Source organism: Notamacropus eugenii, chromosome 3 (assembly GCF_028372415.1).
Source record: "Notamacropus eugenii isolate mMacEug1 chromosome 3, mMacEug1.pri_v2, whole genome shotgun sequence".
In the NCBI taxonomy this organism is placed as follows: Eukaryota; Metazoa; Chordata; class Mammalia; order Diprotodontia; family Macropodidae; genus Notamacropus; species Notamacropus eugenii.
Window position 1 is genome coordinate 431,321,906 of NC_092874.1, and position 24,129 is coordinate 431,346,034.

Genomic DNA, 24,129 nt, shown 5'->3' on the forward strand with positions numbered 1-24,129 from the left:
AAGCCTGAAGGTGAAGAGTGTCTCATCTTAGTTTGCATAGAATCAGTGGCTGCTTGAGCTTGAAGGGATCTTAGAGACATCTTAGTGTATTCTTTGCATTGTATAGATGAAGAGCATGGAACCCAGAGAAATGAGGAAGTGACCCAAGGTCAAGCTGCTCATTAGTGGAAGAGCCAGGCTTTGGAGTGAGGAAGCCTAGCTTGGCCACTTACCAGCTTGTGATGGTTCATAAGTCCTTGAGTGTCTTGGAGCCTCAGTTTCTTCAGGTATGAAATGGAGCATAAAAGATGTCATCAGGGAGATGGATGAGCAGAGATCCCTTCTTGGCCTCTGCAAAGAAATGGAGGAATGTACCATCAGAGTATGAAGGGAGCCATCGTGTATTGAGAAGGCTGATCGATGGATCTTTGTGGAAAGGTCCTGTATCAGTGGAAGTCAGGCAATATCAGGAAAAAGATAAAAGTCTCTGGGCACACTGTATGTGCTCTTTTGTGGAATGTTGACAGGAAGGTGTGGGTAGACAGCACTGCTCTGAGAGGGAGTGTCCTCATTGATGAGATTGGAGAGCCACTGAGATAAACTGTGGGGGGAAGGAGAGGGTGGAATGTGCCCCTGTACAGAGTAGTGAGCCTTGGCACAGGAAGTGTTTGAGCACAAGGTTTTAGGGCTGTCACATAGATGAGCCCCACATCCAGAAGGAAGCTGGATTAGAAGACCTCCAGAGTTGTGTTCTGCCCTAAATTCTGCAGTTGTGTGATCTCTGTTGCGCATTATTGCTCTTTTCTCCCTCCCTCCCTCCCTCCCTCCCTCCCTCCCTCCCTCCCTCTCTCTCTCTCTCTCTCCCTCTCCCTCTCCCTCCCTCCCTCCCTCTCTCTCTCTCTCTCTCTTTCTCTTTCTCTCCCTCTGTCTCTGTCCATCTTTCTTTGTCTCATCTCTCTGTCCCTGTCTCTGCTCTCTCTCTCTCTCTCTCTCTCTCTCTGTTTCTGTCCCTCTCTCTCAGTCTGTGACTACATATAATGACTAGACAAGAACAAAAACAAAATTATTGCCTACTCTTCTTGACCAAACTGGGGAAGAGAAAATGAAATGACTGGTAACCAAAAACATATTCTAAATTCCAAATGATCATTTTGGGGCTCAAAGACTCCATAATCTGCTACAAACCAAACAGCGACTTCTTCAGGATACTTTTGATGACTTTGTGAGTAATGAAAGGAACTCCTGAAAGATTGACTTGTTTATTTAAAGTATTCTCTTTTTTGTTAACATTTTACACAGATACATTAGCCTGAGCTGTGAGACTGTGTCAGAATTCCTTTTTTATGTTCCAGCTTAAGAGGTCCAGAATGGGAACTGCTGTTATAAGAGCTGGATCTTATGTTGAGGGCAGGGTCTGGTGAGAAGATGTCAATGTTTAATTCCCCTTGTGGTCACTGACTTACTTGTTGAATTGGACAGCAACTATGATATGGAGTAATATGAATAACTTGTGACACTCTCTCCAGGGCATACTTATATTCACACGTACATGTGCATGTATGTATGTTGGGGAAAGTGGGCTCCAACTGACAGTGCCTATGGCATAGGGGTGGCTCCCTTCAGATGTTCATGTTGGATCTAGTGTAGCTTACTGTGGCCTCATAGAATCCTGAAGCTGCTCTTCCTGTGGGTTTGGATTGTTGTTTGCTCTTGATGCATGTAGTCCCTATTTCTCCTGTGTTGTCTCTGACCTCGATCCTCTGAAATTCATAAAGTCTAGTTTATTTGTATGTTAAAGTCAACATGCTGCCTGCACTTGAACAATCATCCTCTTGTTTCTTCTCTTCCCCACCGCCATGTCCATCCGAACCTTGGACTCCACCCCTCAGTTACCCAGTGCTAATACTTGGGCCTTTACTTTGTCTTGGCAGGAGCTAGGCCTCTGTTCCGTTTCCCATTCATCTCCATGCTGGATTATCCCTCCCACCTTTTGTGTTGTCTTTCTCTATTAGAAGTTAGCTCTTTCAGGGCAAGAACAGTCTCACTTGTTTTTAGTTGTATCTCTGGGGCTTAGTGTGTGGTACCTGGCACAGAGCAGTAAGTGCTTAATAAATCTTTTAATTTTCTCATTTAAATGTAAATAATTATAAAGGAAGTTTAATTATTGTATTGATATTGTGTTAGTTTATAATATTTATATTTTAAAAACTGCAATATGCATGAAATATTTTTGAGTTAGCCTACCTTTTCCTCTCTTTACATCCACTTAGTTTTCAAGCCTTACCTGTTTTTACCTCCACATCTCTTGCATCTAACCCTTCTCTCTCTATTCAGACTGCTCGAGTTATCATGAACTCTTGCTAGATTATTGCAGTAGCTTACTCATTGATTTCCTCACCTCTAGGCTTTGTATTCTCCATTTTGCACACCAAAGTAATTTTTCCTAGATGCAGATGTGCTTATGTGATAACTTCAGTTTAAAATATAAGCTATTTGGTTTTAGAATCCCTTTACCATGTGGTCCCAACTATCTTTCCAGCTTCATTGAACATTACTTTCCCTCTCAGACTCTATAGTTGAACCAAACTGACCTGTTCTCCGTGCCTCACGTAGAACACTCCATCTCTCATCTCTTTGTCTTTTCACTGACCCTTCCTCATGCCTAGAGTGCACTTCCCCCTTAAGTCAGAGAGTACCTCTTTTCCATGTGAAGCCTTTCCTAACTTCCCTTCATTGCTAGTGCCTTCCCTTTTGGTCTATATTTGCATTGATTCACTTTCTGTATCCATTGTATGTTTTTACATGTACTTGTCTTTTTTATTAGAATGTGAGCTTGTTGAGATTAAGTATTGTTTCTTTTTTTATACTTTTTTATCCCCAGTGCCTAGCATGTAGGACATTAATGTCATCTTCTCCATTAGAATGTGAGCTCTTTGAGAGCAAGGAAAATGTTTCTGCTATTCTTTTTGCTTGCACTCAGCATAATTCCTGGCACATAGTTAAGTATTTTATAGATGTCTGTTGACTGACAACTGTTGATTAATGGCATATACAAGATTTACATAAATCCAGTTATAAAAGTTTCCTTGTTAAGACACACCCATGTCTTCTCCATCCTCAAAAAGCAACTGCAGCAGATGTAAACAAAGACCTAAATTAACTGGAAAGATAATGACTCTTCATGGCCATTCCACATCAGTCTAACAAAAATAATACTACCTAAATTCATCTACAGATTTAATTATATACCATCGATAATAAAGTTGCTTTATAAAAGTAGACAAAAGTGGTAACAAAATTTATTTAAAGGAATAAATGATAAAATTCCAAGGAAAGTAATGAAGTAGGAAGGAAGGAGACATAGTATAACCATATTTCAAATTATATTGCAAATCAGTAATTTTCAAAATTGTTTAGTATTGGTTAAATAAATAGAAGAGAACAGATAAGATAACCAAGTTCTAGAAACACACATAGTAGCCTTATGTTCAAGAAGCTCAAGGAAAAAACTATTAGGAAGAGGATTCTGTAGTTAATAGGAAAGTAGAGAGAATCTTTAGCTTTATAGTTAGAGAATCTGCATTTGCATCCCAGCTCTGTGACCTTTGGCAAATCACTGCAGCTTTCCAGGCTTAGTTTCTTCATGAGAAAGACCTCCCCTTATTTGCTGTTTTGCTCTTTCTTTGCTCTTAACTTGTCAGACTCCACCATTCAACTCCTCTGCTGCTACTTATGTGCTACTGAATGGAGATGGAGGAAGAAACCTGGGCAGCATCTGCTTGCTTGTGCTGATAGCATACATTTACATTATCTAATCGCAACAAGACAATCCTTCTACTTTTCCCTGATTGATTCTCTTTTTCACATCCTACCCCAGCTGTTCCAAATCAGTTGTCTCCTCAAGTCTCCCACACCATCCCTTCTTTCTTTGCCTAGAGCTGAGGATGTTACCCTCCATGTAACATGAAAACCAAGGCCGTTTGCTGTGGCTTCACTTCTGTGTAGCTTAGAGCCCCTTGGTGTCGTCCTCCATTCTCTTCTCGTTTACCTGAGGCTCAGCTGAAGAGATGTTCCTTTTCTCATGTATCCTTAACCTCATCCTCTATTGTCAGTTGTTTCTCCTCTAATCTATATTGGCCTTTTCTCCTTATATTTTTAAAAACACACCCATGTTGACCTCCACTCCCACTCTGTTCACTCACTTCTCTGCCCTTTTGCAATCTGGCTTCTAATCTGATTCCTGTACTGAACCTCTTCTTTCCAAAAGTTACCAAGGATCTCCCATTTGCTAGATCTGATGCCCCTTTCTCAACACTGGCTATCCCCTCTTCCTGAACACTCTTTTTGCTTGGTCTCTGTTAGCTTTCCATCTCCCTCACTGTAAGGGTACCCTAAAGCTCTGTATTAGTCTCTTTTCTTTCTCTACACTTTTATTTGGTGACCTCATAATTTTCTAGGATTTTAATGATCATTTCCATGTAGAGGTAAACATCTAACCTGAGTTCTTCTCTTGAGTTTCAGTCTCAAACTAATGATCATTTCCTCTGGATGCTTGTCAGACTCAACATGTCCCCCAACCCACATGGTCTTTCTCTTTTACCTAAAAGCCATGTTTCTTCTGAACTTCTGTACTTTGTTAAGGGTACCACCATGCTCCCAGCTACCCACATTCATAGCCTCAGCGTCATTCTTACAAAAAATAATTAGTTCCGTTTTGGACATGCTGCGTTGAAAATGTTTCTACATCATCAAGTTTGTGAAATCCAGAGCACGCTGCAGGTGTGGAGTTAGAGGGGAAGCTGGGGCCAGAGGAGTGGAGCTTGCTCTCCGCATCTGTTGGTTTGGCCTGCTGTGAGCCGGTGTACTCTTCTCATCTAGTACTATTGATGTTATTCTTGTTTTTTAACCTCACCTGCAGTTTTAGTTCTGAAGCTGCCATTATCTTTTTTGGGTGAGCATGAGTAAACCTGGTAACCTAGTGATTTAAAAGAGGAGGGAAAAAATAATAGAGGAAAACACAAACTTAATTATAACAGTAAATGTGAATATGTATTATCCTCATTAGCAAAGGGAAACAGCTGACAGAGTGGAGATAACAGTGAAATCTATCACTTACTTAGTACCAGGAAAACATTGAAACTCAAAGGCCCGGACAGACCAAGAAGCATATTCAGAACTCTTCATTTCTTTGAGACTGTTGCTGTGCTTATTTTGTTCTTGCACCTTATTTTAATTCTGTTATTGTTCTGAGCCCTTCTGGAGGACTTTGAATTTTCCTCTGTCTTTTCTCATTGGAGCGTCTCACAGCATCGTGCCTACCCTTTTACTAAAGATTGTGCCCTTGGTTTCTGTCTCTCCATAATAGCCATTCAGTGCATTGGATTTCTTGTTTACTTAGCACTCTTTTTGGAAAATATATTTATTTTTTTATGTTGCCTTTTCTGTGATGAGTTCTTCTATGTTCCCTCCTCGCTGGTTTGTTATATCTTTATTTGATACATTTCTTGCTGCGTTGAGATTTTGAAAGAAAGTTGGGCATACTCACAACCACTTATTAAGCCATCTTGCTGGAATTTAGCTCCATTCCTTCAGTTGCAAATAGCATGTCCAACACAGCTGTGCCCCTTTCTCATCCCAAGTTAACCTGTTCTCTCCTGTCCACACCCACATCCTCAGACCTGGGTGAATTTACAAACTTTTGAGCAGGACCCAGAGAGACTGTAGAGGCCAGAGAAGAGGTGAACACTGGGTTCAGATGATGATGGCCCCTAAAAATGTGATCTTGTGCTGTTTTGTCGTATTGAAATTCCCTGGCAGAGAATTCTCTCTCTCTCTCTCTCTCTCTCTCTCTCTCTCTCTCACACACACACACACACACACACACACACACACACACACACGCACATACATACATATACACGCAATGCACAAATGTACACACACACACATATGCACACACAGCCACGCACACCTACGCACACATACATATGCACACATGCACGCATACACATATGCACACACACATGCATGTACACACTCACACACACTCACTCTCTCCCCAACTCTCTCTTCATTCCCCCTCCATTCTTATACCAGCTCTGTACCAGGCACTGTGCTAAGCTATGCCCTAGAGAGGCAAAAAGAGCCAAAAGACAATTCTGGTCCTCAAGGAGCATGCACCCTAATGGAGGAGACAAAATGCAAGTAAATGTATGCAAAGCAAGATATATACAGGATAAATAGGAAATAATTAACCAAGGAAAGAAGTATTGAGAAAGGCTCATCCTATAAAAGATGAGATTTAAGTTGAGACTTATAGGAAGCCAGGGAAGTTAGGTAGGTAGGTTTGAGGAAGGAGAACATTTCCAGTTACAGGGGACAACCAGAGAAAAGAATGGGAACTGAGTGGGGCTAGGTTGTGAAGGACTTTGAATGTCAAACAGAAGATTTTGTACTTGATCTGGGAGGAACTACTAGATTTTATTGAGTGTGTGTGTGTGTGTGTGTGTGTGTGTGTGTGTGTGTGTGTGTGTGTGTGTGTGTGTGTTGTGTGAGACATGATCAGACCCACACTTTAGGAAAATCACTTTGGTGGCTGAGTGGAATAGAGAGAGACTTGAGATAGATCCACTGGGAGGCTGTTGCAGTAGTCCAGGTGTGAGATGAGGAGAGCCTGTACTACAGTGGGATGTATTTGAGAGAGGTTGCAAAGGTGATGTGGACAGGCCTTGGCAACAGATTGAATATGGGGGATGAGAGATAGTTAAGGATGTCTTCTAAGTTGCTATCCTGTTTAGAGTTTGGGGTTGCCCTGGGTAGTTATAGGCAAGGAATTCAGGATATCTACTGGACGTTTAGTTCAAGATGTCTGGAAGACAGTTGAAGATGTGAGACTGGGAGAGAACAGAGAGATTAGGGCAGGAGAGGTAGATTTATGAATCAACATAGAGGTGGTGATTGAATCTATGGGAATTGATGAGATCAGAGGGAAAAGAGAAGAGGGCCCAGGACAGACCCCTGAGGGGACTCCTTTGGTTTGAGGGAGTGATCTGGAGGAGGATACAGCAAAGGGGACCAAGCAGTCTGATCCCAGTTGGCAGTTGCTGTTTTCAGTAGGTGTAGGGGAGCAGTGCCAACCATTCAGTCATTTTGCTAGAAGTTGTTACCAGGTAACTTTTAAATTTTAGTTTGATTTACCAAAGAAATTTTCTTGCTGGTGAGGAATTATGTCTATAACTATTTATTAATATCCTACTTATTGTAATTTTCATTGTAATAATAAAAATAAATAGTAGTAATGGTTGTAATAGTGGTAGAAACTAATGTTTTCATGGTACTTTAAGGTTTATAAAGCACTTTACAATTGTAATCTCATTTTATCCTCACAATTTAGGCTTAAAGTTAGGTGGTTAAGGTTATGTGAGGTTTGGTGACTTAGCTGGGATCACACAGCTAGGCCAAGGGTCTGAGTCTGGATTTGAATTTAGGTGTTTGTAACTCTGTTGCATCGCCTAGCTGCCATAAGGCATTGTAAATTAAACATTGTGGGCAAAATCAGTCTTGAGAGTTTAGGTGATATGAAAATGGTTTTCCCAGTTAATGTATAAAATGGTTGTTGATGAACATCTAGGTTTAGTCCTGCAGAGTTGGAAAACCAGCACTTTTAGTGGCCCAGGAAAGCCTCCAAATTATATGTTTTAAGTAAATAAGAGGAAATGGTGACTGAGTACTGCTTTTGAAAAAAAGGCCTGACATAAGCTGCAAACTCTGAGATAATTTAAATCAGCAGCTTCTTTGCCTTGTCCTCTGCTTTGAAGTTTATCTATACACTAATTCCCAGATAAAATTTGTTTACCCTGGGATCAAATTGGGTGGGGCCTGTTGGATTGTGGGGAGGTATTGTGGATTCTCTGATTTCTCCTTAGTGTCTTTTAGGGCAGATGTTTTGAACAAGGTGCAGAACTTCAACTTTTCTCCCCCAATTTGCTTTTATAGTGCTCCAATAGAATGTTTTAAGGTTCAAACTCTTGTCTGTATGGTAGCAAGACTAGATTGATCCTAAAACAGAGTTGGGGACCTATTTTTCTTCATGTTTCTGTGTGACATTAGAAGTCACTTTAACCTTCCTTTTATATCACAAGCCTGAGGAAAACATGGCAATATTTTCTGAGTACTTTAAGCCCATTGTTATTCATATTTATTAAGGACTCTAAAAATTAGGTGAAGTTGTATTCAACTGTTGTATTCAACCAGTGAAACCATTGGAAAAAAATTTAATGTTCTCCCAACTCAGTTCTCATGACTGAATAAACAAAAGCATTAATGTTACAAACCAATTTTCTTAGAAAATTCTGAGCTCACAGCCCTCATCTTGCCCTGATAGGGATTGATTTTATAATTGAGCAGTATCCAGTTAATGAACTGGGGGGTACTACCCTTGGTTGGGAATGATGGAACATGTCCCAATGTACACCAGGTAATACAAAATAATTTCAAGGAGGAGGGAGTCCTAACTGCTGGAGGAAATCTAAAGGGAAAGACTTCCTGTGAAAAGTGGCTTCTGTATTGTCTGGGAGGTGGACATGCATTCCAGGCATGGCAGAGACATGGACGCAGGAGGTGCAGTCTTTTGGGGGGACATTTCAGTGGGAGGGGAAAACTAGGAAGTGGGACTGTAAAGATCAAAGTGGAACCGTATTATGGTTGACTGTTTTAGGAGTGTGAATAATGGTTTAAGGAGTAAAAAGACTAGAGAGAGGGAGATCAGTTAGAAGTATATTTCAGTAGTCTAGATCATATGGAAACAGGGTCCACTCAACTGTACATTAGGATTCCTGTGGGTCACATAGTTTTCAAATTAATCTTATATATGTTTTATTATATTTTCATTTATTTTGTTAAATATTTCCCAATTATATTTTAATTTGGTTCAGCCACACTTGGGAGTAATGTAGGCATCTGGGCAGCCAGTTTGACACTTCTGGTCTAGACAAAAGGTAAGGGAGGCCTCAACAAGAACTGGGGCTTTGTGAGTGGAGAAAAGGAGATTGATGTGGGGGTTGGGGGGGAAGAATAAAAAAATTATTCCAAGGTTGTAAGCCTGGGTCACTGGAACTATCTTGGTGCCTTCAGTGAAAATTGGGAAGCTTGGAGGAGGGAATAGTTTTTGGAGGAAATATTAATTTCCGTTTTGTACACATTGAATTGAAGACGCCCAAAGGACATGGTGGGAGGGATGCTGTTTCTTTTCCTGTGTTATTTTTTCACATTTGCTCAGACTTTCCTTTTGAACTTTATGTATATTAAAGTTTTATTTGTTTAGAAAATTGTTGCCTACATAGTAAAAGAAAAATTGTTTGGTTTAAGTGCTCAGGCTTCAGAACTATATAATAATCCTTGGCCTATTTGTACCTGTCTCTGACCCCAGAAAAAAATGAACTAATCTCGCTAATAACAAAATTAGATAATATGTATAAAATATTTTTCAAACCTTAAAGCACTATATGTGAATGCTGCCTATTTTTATTAATATTATTAATCCTTGCACTAAACACTCCTTGTACAACTTCCAGTTTTTGAGTATATAATATGACTTCTACTAAATCAAGTGTGTGAGCACCCCCTTCCATTGATGCAGATTACAATCCAGACATATCTCATCCTTTCCTGATTTTTATTCATTTTTTTACGTAAAGAGCATTTGTCTTATTAGATTGGTAGGTCTCCTTCCAAGTCTTTCAATTTTGTGGGTAGTAATGGGTAACAGGGGAAAAGAGAAGGGAATAAATATTTATACAATGCCTACTATGTACCAGGAACTGTGCTAAGAGCTTTACAAATATGATCTCATCTAATCCTCCCAACAACCCTTTGAAATAGGTGCTGTTTTCCCTATTTTACAGTTGAGGAAACTGAGGCAAGCAGAGGTTAAGTCACTTACCCAGGGGTCAAGGTAACACTTGAATTGTCCATCAGTTATCCCTTGCTTTCATTACTTGACTGGTTTAGTGCCTTTTCTGAGCATAAATTTTCTAGATGATTTAGTTTTCATTTTTTTGTGCAAGTAAGTCATCACTGGAAAATATAATTTCATCTACTTAGGGCCACCATGGAGCTCTCACCTGTTTTTCAAATTACCTTTAACTCTGATTTTTTTGGTGATTGTGATGTTGCAAGATTCACAGCCATACAGATTTCATTGAGTGCACATTGGTGTTAGAAAGATGGGTTTTTAACATAATTTGTTCTCTTATTAAAAGTAATTTTTTTATTAATTTTTTGATATTTTTATATCATATATCCAAAACGATTATAAGATCTTCAAGGACAGAAACTTTTTAGTGCTTTTTTTCTTTTTGTATTTCCCACAGGCTTAGTATTGCAGTGGACATTTAATCCTGGTTTAAATCCTGGTTGATTGATTTGCTCATTGGTTTGTAACTTTCTAAAACAAAAATGGAGGATAGTTGAGATTACCCAACAGACTGTATTTTTTAAATGCCGTAATTGGTGACCCCAAGGGCTAAGTGTTGAACCACCTCTGTCTTTATACATAGTCTTCTAAAGAGGGTCAAAATCATTTAAAATTGTATTTCACAATACACATGTGAAAGTCATTGTTGACTTTATTTTGTGACATTTTTCACACATTTCCTGCATTGTGAAAATTGCTCAATTTTACATTGTCTCTACAACTATTACTGATGAGGAGTTTAAATTACAAAATGCATACAAGTAATGAGGAAGTTAATTGTGAAACTATATTAATCATGGAAGTTGGATTTTGTGTGAAGGCTTTACATGGTACTATTTGAAGAATGGTAAAATTTGACAGTCTCTCGGGTATTTTCCTTATTAGGAAGATGTGTTACTGGATTAAGAATTTAATCTTTGATTAGCTGACTTTTATTTCTTATATTTAAATGTTAGCAAGTTTATTTGTTAGTTTTATAGTTCAAATAGGCATTATTATACTTGAGTGATACAAAGGAATCATTTAGGCCCTGGACAAGTATAAATTTCAAATTATTATTTAAGCAGTGACCCATCATACTGACACTTCTTGCCTCATTGTGTCATTATATGACATTGTGTGGTAAGGATTTACGAAATAGGAGAAGATGTGTGGGGCCAAAATGGTGGACTAGAAGCAGAAACTCATTTGAATTCTCCCAGATTTCCTTCCAAACAACTTTAAATTAATGTTTCAAACCAAATTCTAGAATGGGAGAGACAACAGAAGTTTTTCTGTTTTTTTAGAGGGGGAGGGGTGATGGAAACAGTTTTCAAGCTCAAGACAACTTAGGGCGTTGGCAGGAAAGGTGGTGGTTGGATTCAGAGCACAGTGCCAGCAACAGGCCTTGGTGGCTAGTGGTAGCTGCAGCAGTGCTAACAGCAACAGCTTTGGGAGCTCTCAGCCCACAGATGGTAAGTGGGGGGAATGGTCATACCACTGATCAGAAAGAGATTACAGGAGACCCTTTGCTGGTACTGGTTGGAGGATCCTGTTGCATTGACTGTACTTAGTTCCGAGTTGAAGTTTCAAAGTGAAGAGGAGCACTAACTTTTGTGACCACAGGGAACAGGGGCCCTGGTCATAGTTCCAGGGCAAGGAAGAGCACTTGTGGTCACTCACAAAGGAGCTAGGGCTCTGGACTCAGTTTCAAGAAGACAAGAACACTAGTGCTTGTGGCTTGAGGAAAGCAGTCACAAAGTAGCAGTAGCATTTGTAGTAATGGGGAAGAAGGTGTCTTCTTGGTAAAGATCAGATCATAGTCCAGGAGAACAGTGAGCATACCTCTTCTTAGGTCATATACAACCTTATCACCTTGGAAGCACTGAAAACTTAGAGATCCCCAGAACTACTTTTGAAAACAGCAACATGAGAAACCTGAAGCTTGGGGCAGTGCATATTTCACTTCAGGAACAGAGTCCAATATTAACATTAAGTTAAAACTGAAGGTTGAAAAATGAGCAAACAACAACAAAAAGAATCTGATCATAAAAAGTTACTCTGGTGACAAGGAAGACCAAGGCACAAACTCAGAAGAAGACAATGATGCAAGACAACAAATCCTCAAAGAAAAGAAATGTGAATTAGACACAAGCCCAATAAAAATTCCGTGAAGGGCTTAAAAAAAGGATTTTAAAAAGTAAGAGAGGTAGTAAGAGAGATAGAGGAAAAAATTGGGAAAAGAATTGAGACTTCTGCAAGAAGTGATGAAAAGTGAGTCAACAGCTTGGTAAAATAGACACAAAAAGTAATACTGAAGAAAATAATACCTTAAAAAGCAGAATTGGCCAAATGAAAACAGAGGTACAAAATTCACTGAAGAACTCCTTAAAAAGTACAACTGACCAAGTGAAAAAAGAGGTACAGAACCTCACTGAAGAGAATTCCTTGAAAATTAGAATTGGACAAGTAGAAGCTTGTGAAAGAAGAGAAAGACTCTATAAGATGTCAAGAAACAATAAAATAAGTCAAAAATTAAAAAAATAGAAGAAAATGTTAAATATCTCATTGGAAAAAACAACTGATCTGGAAAATGGATCAAGGAGAGAAAATTTAAGAATTATTGATCTAACATAATAATTGACTATAGTAATCAACTGTTTGGTAAAACCAAAGACTCCAGTTTCTGGAATAAGAACTTACTACTGGAAAACAGCATGGCAGAAACTAGGCATAGAATGGCATCTTATACCGTATACCAAGATAAGGTCAAAATGGGTACAAAAATTAGACACAAAAGGCTGAAACTATAAACAAATTAGGAGAGCAAGGAATAGTTTACCTGTCAGATCTATAGAAAAGGAAAGAATTTATGATCAAACAAATTTATGTTCAAACTATAGTGAACATTATGAAATGTAAAATGGATAATTTTGGTTATATTAAATTTAAAAGTTTTTGCACAAAGCCATTGCAACCAAGATTTGAAAACTGGGAAACAATTTTTACAGCCAGCATCTCTGATAAAGGCCTCATTTCTAAAATATGTAGAGAAGTGAGTCAAATCTATAAGAGTACAAGTCATTCCCCAGTTGATTAATGGTCAAAGGATATGAACAGGCAGTTTTTGGATGAAGAAATTAAACCTATATGTCTATAATCACATGAAACAATACTCTAAATCACTGTTGATTAGAGAAATGCAAAGTAAAACTACTCTGAGGTACCATATCATGCCTATCAGATTGGCTAACATGACAGAACAGAAAAATGATAAATGTTGTAGAAGATGTGGAAAAACTAGAACACTAATGCATTGCTGTGGAAGTTGTGGACTGATCTAACCATTCTGGAGAACAATTTGGGGCTATGCTCAAATCCAGCAGTACCTCTACTATGTCTGTATCCCAGAGAGATCATAAAAAAAGGATACAAAAAAATGCACATGTACAAAAATATTTATAGCAGCTGTTTTTGTGGTAGTGAAGAATTGGAAATTTAGGGGATGCCCATCAGTTGGGGAATGGCTGAACAAATTCTGGTATATGCATGTAATGGAGTACTATTATTCTATAAGAAATGGTGAGCAGCAGGTGGACTTCAGAAAACCTGGAAAGACTTTCATGAAGTGAGCAGAACCAGGAGAACACTATGCACAGTAACAGCAACATTGTGCAGTGATTGACTTTAATTATAACTTGCTCTGTTGAGCAATGTGATCATCTGAGATGATTCTAAAAGACCCACTATGGAAAATGCTATCCACATCTGGAGACAGAACTGTGGAGTCTGAATGCAGATCAAAGGGTACTATTTTCACTTTTGATGCTTTTTGTTTTTTCTTTCTCATGGCTTTTCCCCTTTGTTCTGATTCTTCACAACATGACTAATGTGGAAATATGTTTTTAACATGAAAAAATAATTATTGGTGTACCTGAAATCTAGGATCAAAAAAAGAGCCTAGAGATCATATTTCAAGAAATCAAGGAAAACTGCTCTGATATCCTAGAATCAGAGGGTAAAACAGAAATTAAAACAATCCACCAGTCACCTCCTGAGTGAAAACTCCCAGGAATATTATAGCAAAACTCCAGAGCTCCCAAGTCAAGGAGAAAGTACTGTAGGAGAGAAAGAAACAATTCAAATATCATGGAGCCACAGTCAGGATCACACAAGATTTATCAGCTTCCATGTTAAAGGATTAAAGGACTTCAGATACAACATTCAGGAAGGCAAGGAAGGATTGCAATCAAGAATAACCTGCCCAACAAAACTGAGTATATTCCTTCAAGGGAAAAAATTGGATATTTAATTAAATAGGGGACTTTCATGCATTCCAGATGAAAAGACCAGAGATGAACAGAAAATTTGACTTTCAAATACAAGATTCAGGAGTAGCATAAAAAAGTAAACATGAAAGAGGAATCATGAGGGATTCAATAAGGTCAAACTGTTTGTATTCCTACACAGGAAGATGATACACTTCTAAGAACTTTACCATTTGTTAGTAGGAGTACACTTGGATAGAGGCACTGGGTATGCGTTGATTTAAAAATGGGAGGATTTAATTTAAAAAGAGTGAGAAAGAGGGATGCATTGGGAGAATAGGGAAGGGAGAGGAAGAATGGCAAAAATTATGTCATATAAAAGGCATAGAAGGCAGAACTTTTACAGTGGAGGGAAAGATGGGGATGGTGATGTCAGACAGTGCTTGAACCTTATTGTCATCAGAATTGGCTCAAAGAGGGAATAACATACAAACTCAGTTTAGTGTAGAAATCTTTCTTAACCTAAATGAAGGAGGGGAAGGGGATAAGAGAAAAAAGGTAATGATAGAAGAGGGAGCAGATTAAGGGAAGCATGGTCAGAAACAAAACACACTTTTGAGGAAGGACAGGGTAAAAAGGAGAGAGGTAAAGATAACCAAAATAAATAGAATGGAGGGAAATAATAATTATAACTGTGAATGTGAGTGGAATGACCTCACCCATAAAATGGAAGTAGATAGCAGAATGCATTCAAAACCAGAATCCAACATTGTATTGATTTCAAGAAACACCTGAAACATAGAGGCATACAGAGTAAAAACAAGAACTTGGAGCAGAATCTGTTTGCTTCTGCTGAGGTTAAAAAAGCAAACAAACAAAAAAAACAAAGGTAGCAATCGTGATCTCAGACAGTGCAAAAACAAAAGTAGACACAATAAAAGAGATAAGCAGAGAAACTACCTTTTGCTAAAAGGTACCATGATAATGAAGTAATACTAAACATATATGGTAAATAACCTAGCATCCAAATTCCTAAAAGAAAAATTAAGTGAATTACAGGAAGAAATAGTAAAAGTAAACTAATAGGGGAACCTCAACATTCCCTTCACAGAACTAGATAACTATAACTATAAAATAAACAAAAAGAAGTTAAGGAGATGAATAGAATCTTAGAAAAGTCAGACATGATCAACCTGTGGAGAAAATTGAATGACAATAGAAAGGAATATACCTTCTTCTTAGCTAGCTGCATGTGGCCTCTTCACAAAAACTGACCATGTATTAGTCATAAAAATCTCATAGTGCTGAAAAGAAGAAACATTAAATGTATCCTTTTTAGTCCACAGTGCAATAAAAATTGCATTCCAATAAAGGGTCATGGAGACATAGATTAAAAATTTTAATTGGAAACGAAATAATCTAAAGATGAGTGGGTCAAAGAACAAATCATAAAAACAATAATTTCATTAAAGATGATAACAGTGCAACAACATACCATTTATGAGTTGCAGCCAAAGTAGTACTTAAGGGAAAATTTGTATCTCTTATTGCTTACATTAGTAAAGAGAAAAAGAGCAGATTAATGAATTGGGTATGCAATTAAAAAAATAAAAAAGAAAAATTAAAAATCCCCAATTAAACACCAAATTGGAAATCCTTAAAATCAAAGGAAAGCTTAACAAAATTTAATAATTAACCAAATAAAATTGAATAATAGATAATAAAATTGAAGGTTAAAAAGCCATTGAGCTAATACAATTAGGAGCTTGTTTTATGAAAAAAATTGATTTAAAAAAAGAAAACCAAATTACCAGTATAAAAAAAAAATGGTGAATTCACCTCCAGTGAAGATGAAGTTAAAGCAATTGTCAAGAGTTATTTTGCCTAATTTTATACCAGTATAACTAGCAAGCTAAGTGAAATGGAAGAGTATTTGCAAAAGTATAAATTGCCCAGATTAACAGAAGAGGAAATAGAATACTTAAATAACCCTATCTTGGAAAAGGAAATTGAACAAGCCATAAGTGAGCTCTCTCGGGGTGGGGTGGGGGGGAATACTCAGGACTAGATGAAATTACAGATGAAATCCACCAAAGAGTTAAAGAACAATTAATTCTAAGATTATATAAACTGTTTGGAGAAATAGGTGGAGTCCTAACAACATTTTTTTTAATAACACAAATATTTGCCTAACCCAAGAGCAAAACCAGAAAGCTATAGACCAATTTCCCTAATGAGGTATTGATGCAAACATTTTAAATAAAACTAAATCGAATATTAGCAAGGAGATTACAGCAATATATCACAAAAATCATCTAGTATGACTAGGTGAGATTTATACCTGGAATGTAGGGCTGGTTCAGCATTAGGAAGCCAATCAGCATAATTGACCATATCTGTTACAAAAACAATAAAAACCATATGATTATCTTAATAGATGCAGAAAATACTTTTGACAAAATACACCACTCATTCCTATTAATGAGCATAGGAATAAATGACGTTTTCCTTAAAAAGATAAGGAACAGCTATCTAAAACCACCAACAAGTATTATCTGTAATGGAAATAATCTAGAAACCTTACCAGTAAGATCAGGAGTGAAGTGAGGATGCCCATTATCACCACTATTACTCAATTTTGTAATAAAAATACTAGTTATAGCAATAAGAGAAGAAAAGGAAATTGTAGGAATTAGAGTAGGCAACGAGGGAGCAAAACTTCCCTCTTTGAAGGTGATATGATGTATACTTAGAGAATCCTAGCAAATCAACTAAAAAAACTAGTTGAAATAATTAACAACTTCAGCAAGGTTGTAAGAAATAAAATGAACCACATAAATCTTCAATATTTCTATTTATTACCAACAGAGTCCAGAAGGAAGAGATAGAGAAATTCCATTTAAATTTCAGTTAAAATCCCATTTAAAATAACTGCAAACAATATAAAAGACTTGGGAATCTACCTGCCAAGAAGACTTCAGAAGCTGTCGTCATAATCTACATGCAGAGAACCTAAACTAAGGTGGTGGGTGACTATACAAGTAAAGAGAAGGGTTTGTATGCAAGATATACTGTGCAGATAAGGCGAAGTTTGGAAACCTTTTGGATTTGAATGGAGAAGAAAGGGAGGGAGGATTCAAGTTTGATAAAGACAACTTTAAACCAGCTGTTACTATTGTTGTACCATTACTGTGTGATTTATGGACTTATTTATGGACCAAAAACCTATGGTGCATCACAACTACTCAGTGCTGATGGAACCACATTGCTTAGTGATAAAGACATGATCCTAGAGAGATGGGCTGAACAATTCCATAATGTACTCAACAGACCATCATCAGTCAATGCTGAGGTCATTGACCATTTACCTCAGGTTGAAGTCAGTCCCTCCTTAGCTGAACTTCCAATTGAAGAACAGGTTTTGAGGGCCGTTAGGCTTCTTTCATGTGGCAAGGCACCTGGTTCTGATTCTATTCCAACTGAGATTTACATGGTAGGCAGACCATTACTCATACAAAAGCTGACTGAAATTTTCCATGTTACATGGCAAGAGGAAGTTATCCCCCAGGAGTTCAAGGATGCCTCCATTGTTCATCTCTGTAAAGGTAAAGGGAATAGATTGCCCTGCAATAATCACAGGGGGGTCTCTTTCTTAGTCATTGCTGGCAAAATTCTTGCTACAGTTCCCCTTAGTAGTCTGATCCTTCACCTGGGAGATGGTCATCTACTTGAGAGCCAGTGTGGCTTCAGAAAGGGTTGAGGAACAGTCAGTATGGTGTTTGCTGCCCGACAACTCCAGGAGAAATGTCAGGAGCAGAACAGAGGTCTGTACACAACGTTTGAGGATCTGACCAAGGCCTTTGACGCTGTTAGTCGTGAGGGCTTATGGAAAATTATGTCAAAATTTGGTTGCCCGGAGAAGTTCATCAATACTGTATGTCACTTTCATGATGGCATGTTTGCCCAGGTTCTGGATAGTGAACAATGCTCTTGTGCCTTCCCAGTCACCAGTGGAGTGAAATAGGGCTGTGTGCTTGTTCCCATGCTTTTTAGCATGATGTTTTCAGCCATGTTGTCAAATGCTTTCAGTGAGAATGAACACAGCATCAAGGTCAACAGTGCTGATGCTGAGTTCATCAGTTTGAAAAGGCTGCAAGCCAAGACCAAAGTGGAGGGAGTGTTGGTGCATGATTTTCTATTTGCAGATGGTTGTGCACTCAGTGCAGCCTCTGAAGCTGAGATGCAACAAAGTATGAATCAATTCTCTGCTTCCTGTGCTAATTTTGGCCTAATAATTAACACTAAGAAAACACAGTTGCTCCATCAGCCACCACCACATCATCCATATGTGGAACCATTGGTTACAACAAATGAAGAAGTTTTGAAGGCTGTGGATAAGTTCATTTACCTTGGTAGTGTACTTTTCAAGGATGTACACATTGACAATGAGGTTGATGCATGCATTACCAGAGCTAGCTCAGTGTTTGGTAGGCTTTGAAGAAAAGTTTGAGAGAGAAGAGATATTAGACTTGACTACCAAACTGAAGGTCTACAGAGCCATTGTGCTGACCTCATTGTTGTATGCCTGTGAAACATGGACAGTCTACCAGTGCCATGCCAGGAAATTGAATCGCTTCCATTTGAACTGTCTTAGGAAGATCCTGAAGATCGCCTGGCAGGATAAGGTACCAGACACTGAAGTCCTGGCTTGAGCTGAACTGCCAGGCATTCAAACTATGCTTCAGAGAGTGCAGCTCTGATGGACTGGTCATGTTGTTCGAATGCAAAATGTACCCTTGCCAAAAGAACTATATTATGGAGAACTCACATAGGGCATGTGATCACAAGGTGGTCAGAAGAAGCGATACAAGGACACTCTCAAGGTGTCTGTCAAGACTGTGCAACATGGGAGACACTGGCACAGGACTGCTCAGCATGGTGTGCCTACATCAGAAAGAGTGCTATGCTCTATGAGAAAAGTCGAATTGAAACAGCACAAAGTAAACGTAGGATGTGCAAATTTGGAGTAACCACCCAAAATATTCACATGGACTATCCTTGCCCAACTTGTGGTAGGGCATTCTGAGCTTATATTGGTCTGAACAGCCACAGTCAGACACACTGATGTTTCATTTTATCATGGTGATGTCATTTTGGTCCTCCTCATGAATGAAGGGACAGCCAACCAACCATGTGATTTAAATATGTGTTTATGAGGACTCAATCTACAGCTTAGCTCACAACAGATATGAACATCACTTATAAGGGTAGGAGGGGTCCATTGATTTCCCTACTTTAATTAAAAATAATTACCTTTGTTAGATAAGAAAACTTCTTTATTGAATCAAGCAAAACTAGGTGTAAACAAAACTTGGACACCTTTTTTATCATTCAGACATTTCAGGTAACATGACAGATTGTCTGATTGAGTGAGGAACTTGGTCTCAAAACCTGAGGAGCTTGTAAGGAAGCAGGAACTAGTATAGAACTGGGAAGAGATATATCCAAGGTAGGTGTTTAATAAATGCATATTGATTGATTATTAGGGTCTGTCAAGGCAAGGAAAGAGCATTTATTAAGTGCTTACTGTGTGCTGAGAGCTTGGGATCCAAACATGCAAGGAAAAAGAAAGACATCCTTGCCATCAAGGAGCTTACATTCTGATAGATAACACCGCAAAGGGAGATGAAAGGCAGGAGGGAGAAGATGGGGAAGGTACACATGGAGGGGCATGGTGTTGAAGTCTTGAAAGTCAGAAGCAAAACCAGGCTAGCCTGGGTCTCTCTTTAACATAGAGGTCCCAGGAGAAACTCAGTAATGGGAGAAGGGAGTCAGCATGCTGGCAGGGTGTGCCCAAGGTAAGGAGGCTTCTGAAAAGCTAGAAGCAGAGCCAGGAGGAGAATAAATGGCAGTGGGGAACACGGACTGGGATATTTAGAGCTGAGCCGGAAAGAATCGATAGCACAGAGACAACAGGAAAAGGGAGAGGAAGAAGTAGGATGGAACTGTTGAGGCTGTGGCTGATGGCCATAAAAAAAGTTGTGTTTGTTTCCTCAGGTTCCCCTCCTGGTCTCTTCCTAGGAACAGATGTTATAATATATTTGACCACTTCTTTGCCCAAATGTTTCTGATAATCTGAATTATGCCTCAATCAGCAAGGGGATAGATGTTAGCTAGAAATAAATACATAAATATAAATGAAAATTAAGGCACTGAGCCAACCTCTGCCTAAAATTTTCATTGGTTCCCAAAGTGGGTGGTGCTGCCCTCTTGGGGGACACTGGACTGATCCAGGGAGGCAGTAATAGCCTCGGGTGCAATTGGGGGGGCATTGAATAAAAATAAGAGGGTAGTGAAAACATAAGGAAAGAAGAGAAGAAAATTTTGAAAAAAACATTCATATGTTTTACCTCTGTTGTGTAATAGAGTTAAAGTTGTAGTGATTGCATTATCTTCCAAATAAACACACAAAATGCAAGTTCTAACCAATCATTGGTCATGTCTCCCAACAGCTCTTAACAAGCAAGTGTTGGCAGGGGTGCATTGTGGGGAAGTCCAGCATGCATTTACAGGAATATGTGCATGTAGATTTGTTTACAATATTATAGTATATCATTATATGATGCAATATTGCATCATCAAAATTTCAATGCAGAAAAACTCCACAAATTTACAATAAATTATTAAATTTAAGATGCATCATTAAAAAAATTTTATTTTTTGAAATAATGCAAATTTTAAAAAAACACTAAAGGGTCAAGAAAGTAGATTTCCAGGGGGGTACTTGGTAATTTTTTTAAAGGGGGCAGTAGGCCAAATAAGTTTGGGAACTTCTGGCCTAAATGGCAGGAATTTTCCTATCTTTTGGTTCAGAGTAGCAAGTATGACTGTACTCCTAACTTTTAACTTAGTAATATTGGAATCCTAGAGTAGTAGAAGAAGAAACTATGGTAGATAATGCTACGTGAAGTAGCACTCTATGGTACTTGATAGTAGTACTTTATGCTAGATAGTGACTTAAAGTAAGCTAATTAATATACCAGGATCTTCTACACTATTGAGGTCTAAAAATGTGCCCTCCTTGTCTGCCACTGATAGTGGGACTTTTTAAACACCATTTGAGTAGAGTCCAAATTCCGTTTGCCTTTATCTTAAGGCCTCACTCACACTCAGGTAGGGTTATCTAGAGGGTAGTAGTATTGATGAATTTGTCACCAAGAGAAACAGAAGTTAGTGGTTTTTGTGCTTGATTGCCTCTTCAGTAAATAAATAAAGAGGTCTGGTAAAGAGAGAAGGACAATTTAGCTTGCTTTCATTGTAAATAAACTGGCTAAATCATAGTGGATTAAATTATCATCCAAGCTAACATTTTCATCCTGGCCCTCTTTTCAGGGAAAACTGCCCGGATGATAATGTTAAATGTTCAATCCTAGGACAACTTAATCTACTTTACATTATAAATTAACGAAATAACATTATATTATCTTATTCATGGCCTGTCCATCAAAGTCACAAATAATTTTTCTAAGAAACTACTGAAGTCCAGTATGGCCACAGTAGGACTGTTTAAAAATTAGGTTGCAGAAATAAACATATAAGCTAAAAGCCATTTACCAATGGATGTAGTTATAGAATATGAAAAAATAATTTTCAAAAGGTTAACTGAAAACTGTTAATAGCCATGTGAAAGACTGCTCCAAAATGCAAATCAGAACAACTCTGAGGTTTCACTTCACACCCAGTAAATGAATAAAAGGTTGGAATAGTCAATATTCGAGGTGTTGTGGAAAGAAAGACACACTAATATACTGTTGGTAGAACTGTGATTTGATCTAGCCATTCTGGAAAGCAAACTGGAATTATACAAAATAAGAAGATAACTAGAATGTCTGTAACCTTTGACCCAGAAATCCCATGGCTAAACTAGTATCATAAGGAAATCAGTGATTAAAAAGAACAGCTCCAGCTACACCAAAATATTTATAGTAGTGTTTTTGGTAGTTATGTTGTTTTGTTGTGATGGATGAATGGTTAAACATTTTTATGCATGAATATTAGAGTATCACTGTACTATTAGAAATGATGACTAAAGAGATGCATAGGAATACTTAAATACTCCAATCTTTGGAAAAGAAATTGAACAAGCCATCAGTTGAACTTCATAAGGAAACAATCCCTAAGATTTACAGATGAATTCAGACAGATTTACAAATGAATTCTACCAAACATTTAAAGAACATTTAATCCTAATACTATATAAACTGTTTGAAAAAATAGATGGAAGAGTCCTACTGAATTCCTTTTATTACACAAATGTGATATTGATACCCAACCAAGAAGAGCCAGACAGAGAAAATTATAGATTAATTTCCCTAATGAATATTCATTCAAAAATTTTAAATAAAATACTAGCAAAGATATCACAGCAATATTTCACAAGAGTCATACACTATAACCAGGGAGATTTATACTAGGAATGTATGACAGGTTCAATATTAGGAAAACTATCAGCATAATTGATCATATCAATAACAAAGCCAACAGAAATTATATGATTATCTTAATAGATACAGAAAAAGCCTTTGACAAAACACAGCACCCATTCCTATTAAAACACTAGAGAGTATAGGAATAAATTGAACCTGTCTTAAAACAAGTAAATATTTATCTAAAATCCTCAGTGAGCATTATCTGTAATGGGGATAAGCTAGAAGTCTTCCCAGCACAATCAGGGGTAAAGCAAGGATGACCATTATCACCTGCATTACATAATATTGTACTAGAAATGTTAGCTATAGCAGTAAGAGAAGAAGAAGAAATTAAAAGAATTAGAGTAGATAATGAGGAAACAAAACTGTCCTTCTTTGCATATATGTTGTACTTAGAAAATCCTAGAGAATGAACCAAAAAGCTACTTGAAATTATTATATAAACTCATATAAATCATTAGCACTTCTGTGTATTACTGATAAAGTCCAGCAGCAAGAGATAGAGAAATTCCATTTAAAATAACTGTAGAAAATATAAAGTACTTGGAGTCCCCCTGACGAGACAAATTCAGGTTGCTTCAAGAAAAGATGCTTGGTCTCAAAGAAAAAGACAGAGAGTAAGCCTTTTTCCCTTTGCGGAGATGGAGAAATTAGGAGAGTAGTCTACTACATGTGATTGTAGACTTTGTTAATGTGTAGCTTTGCAGAACTCCGCTAGCTGTCTAGCAGGGAGAGAGAGAGAGAGATGTGGGGAAAACATAGTTAATGTTTTTAAAGAAGAAAAGAAACAGTTTTTTTTTTTAAATAAAAGGAGCAGTCTGCAACACAACTTCATTGAAAATATTTGAGTACAATATTAGAGGAAATAACAGGAAATTCATTTTGCAACAGTGACCCGATCAACACAAAACAGTACAATTTTTAGACATTAACAGTAAGTAATAAAGGAGATATGGTCTAAATACCTAATTGATATGATAAAGTTTTGGGGTGAGCAAGTTTGGTATGCTTATGATTCCCTAGTCATGTTATTTGGAAAGTGACATAAGTTGGTTCTACATGCATGTAGCAGAATTGAATGTAAATGAAAGACTTGGCTAGTTTCGTTTACTATGGGCCAGTGTAGTTAGACCCACAGGAAACAGAAAACCTAAAAACACCAGCATCTTCTCTTGAAGCAACCTTTACAGACTATTTGATCTTTCACATGTTTCTGGTTCTACGTGTGTGTGTGTGTGTGTGTGTGTGTGTGTGTGTGTGTGTAAACATAGCCACATTTAACATCATAAATTTATTTTGAAAAGAAGCAAAAAAAAATAATGTTAAATAAATGATAAAACAATGATTTCTCATCAGAGCAGACTGGTTATGTAGATTTCATCTTGTTTTGTACTAGAAGATAAAATCAGTTCTGGACATTGTGATTTCAATGGATTTCAAC

General features: G+C 37.7%; 1 protein-coding gene across 3 annotated transcripts in view; it reads left to right on the forward strand.

Annotated features, from left to right (window-relative positions):
• The window catches only part of TMCC1 (transmembrane and coiled-coil domain family 1), a 282,501-nt gene that overhangs the window by 11,552 nt on the left and 246,820 nt on the right, over window positions 1-24,129 (forward strand). The window lies entirely within an intron of this gene.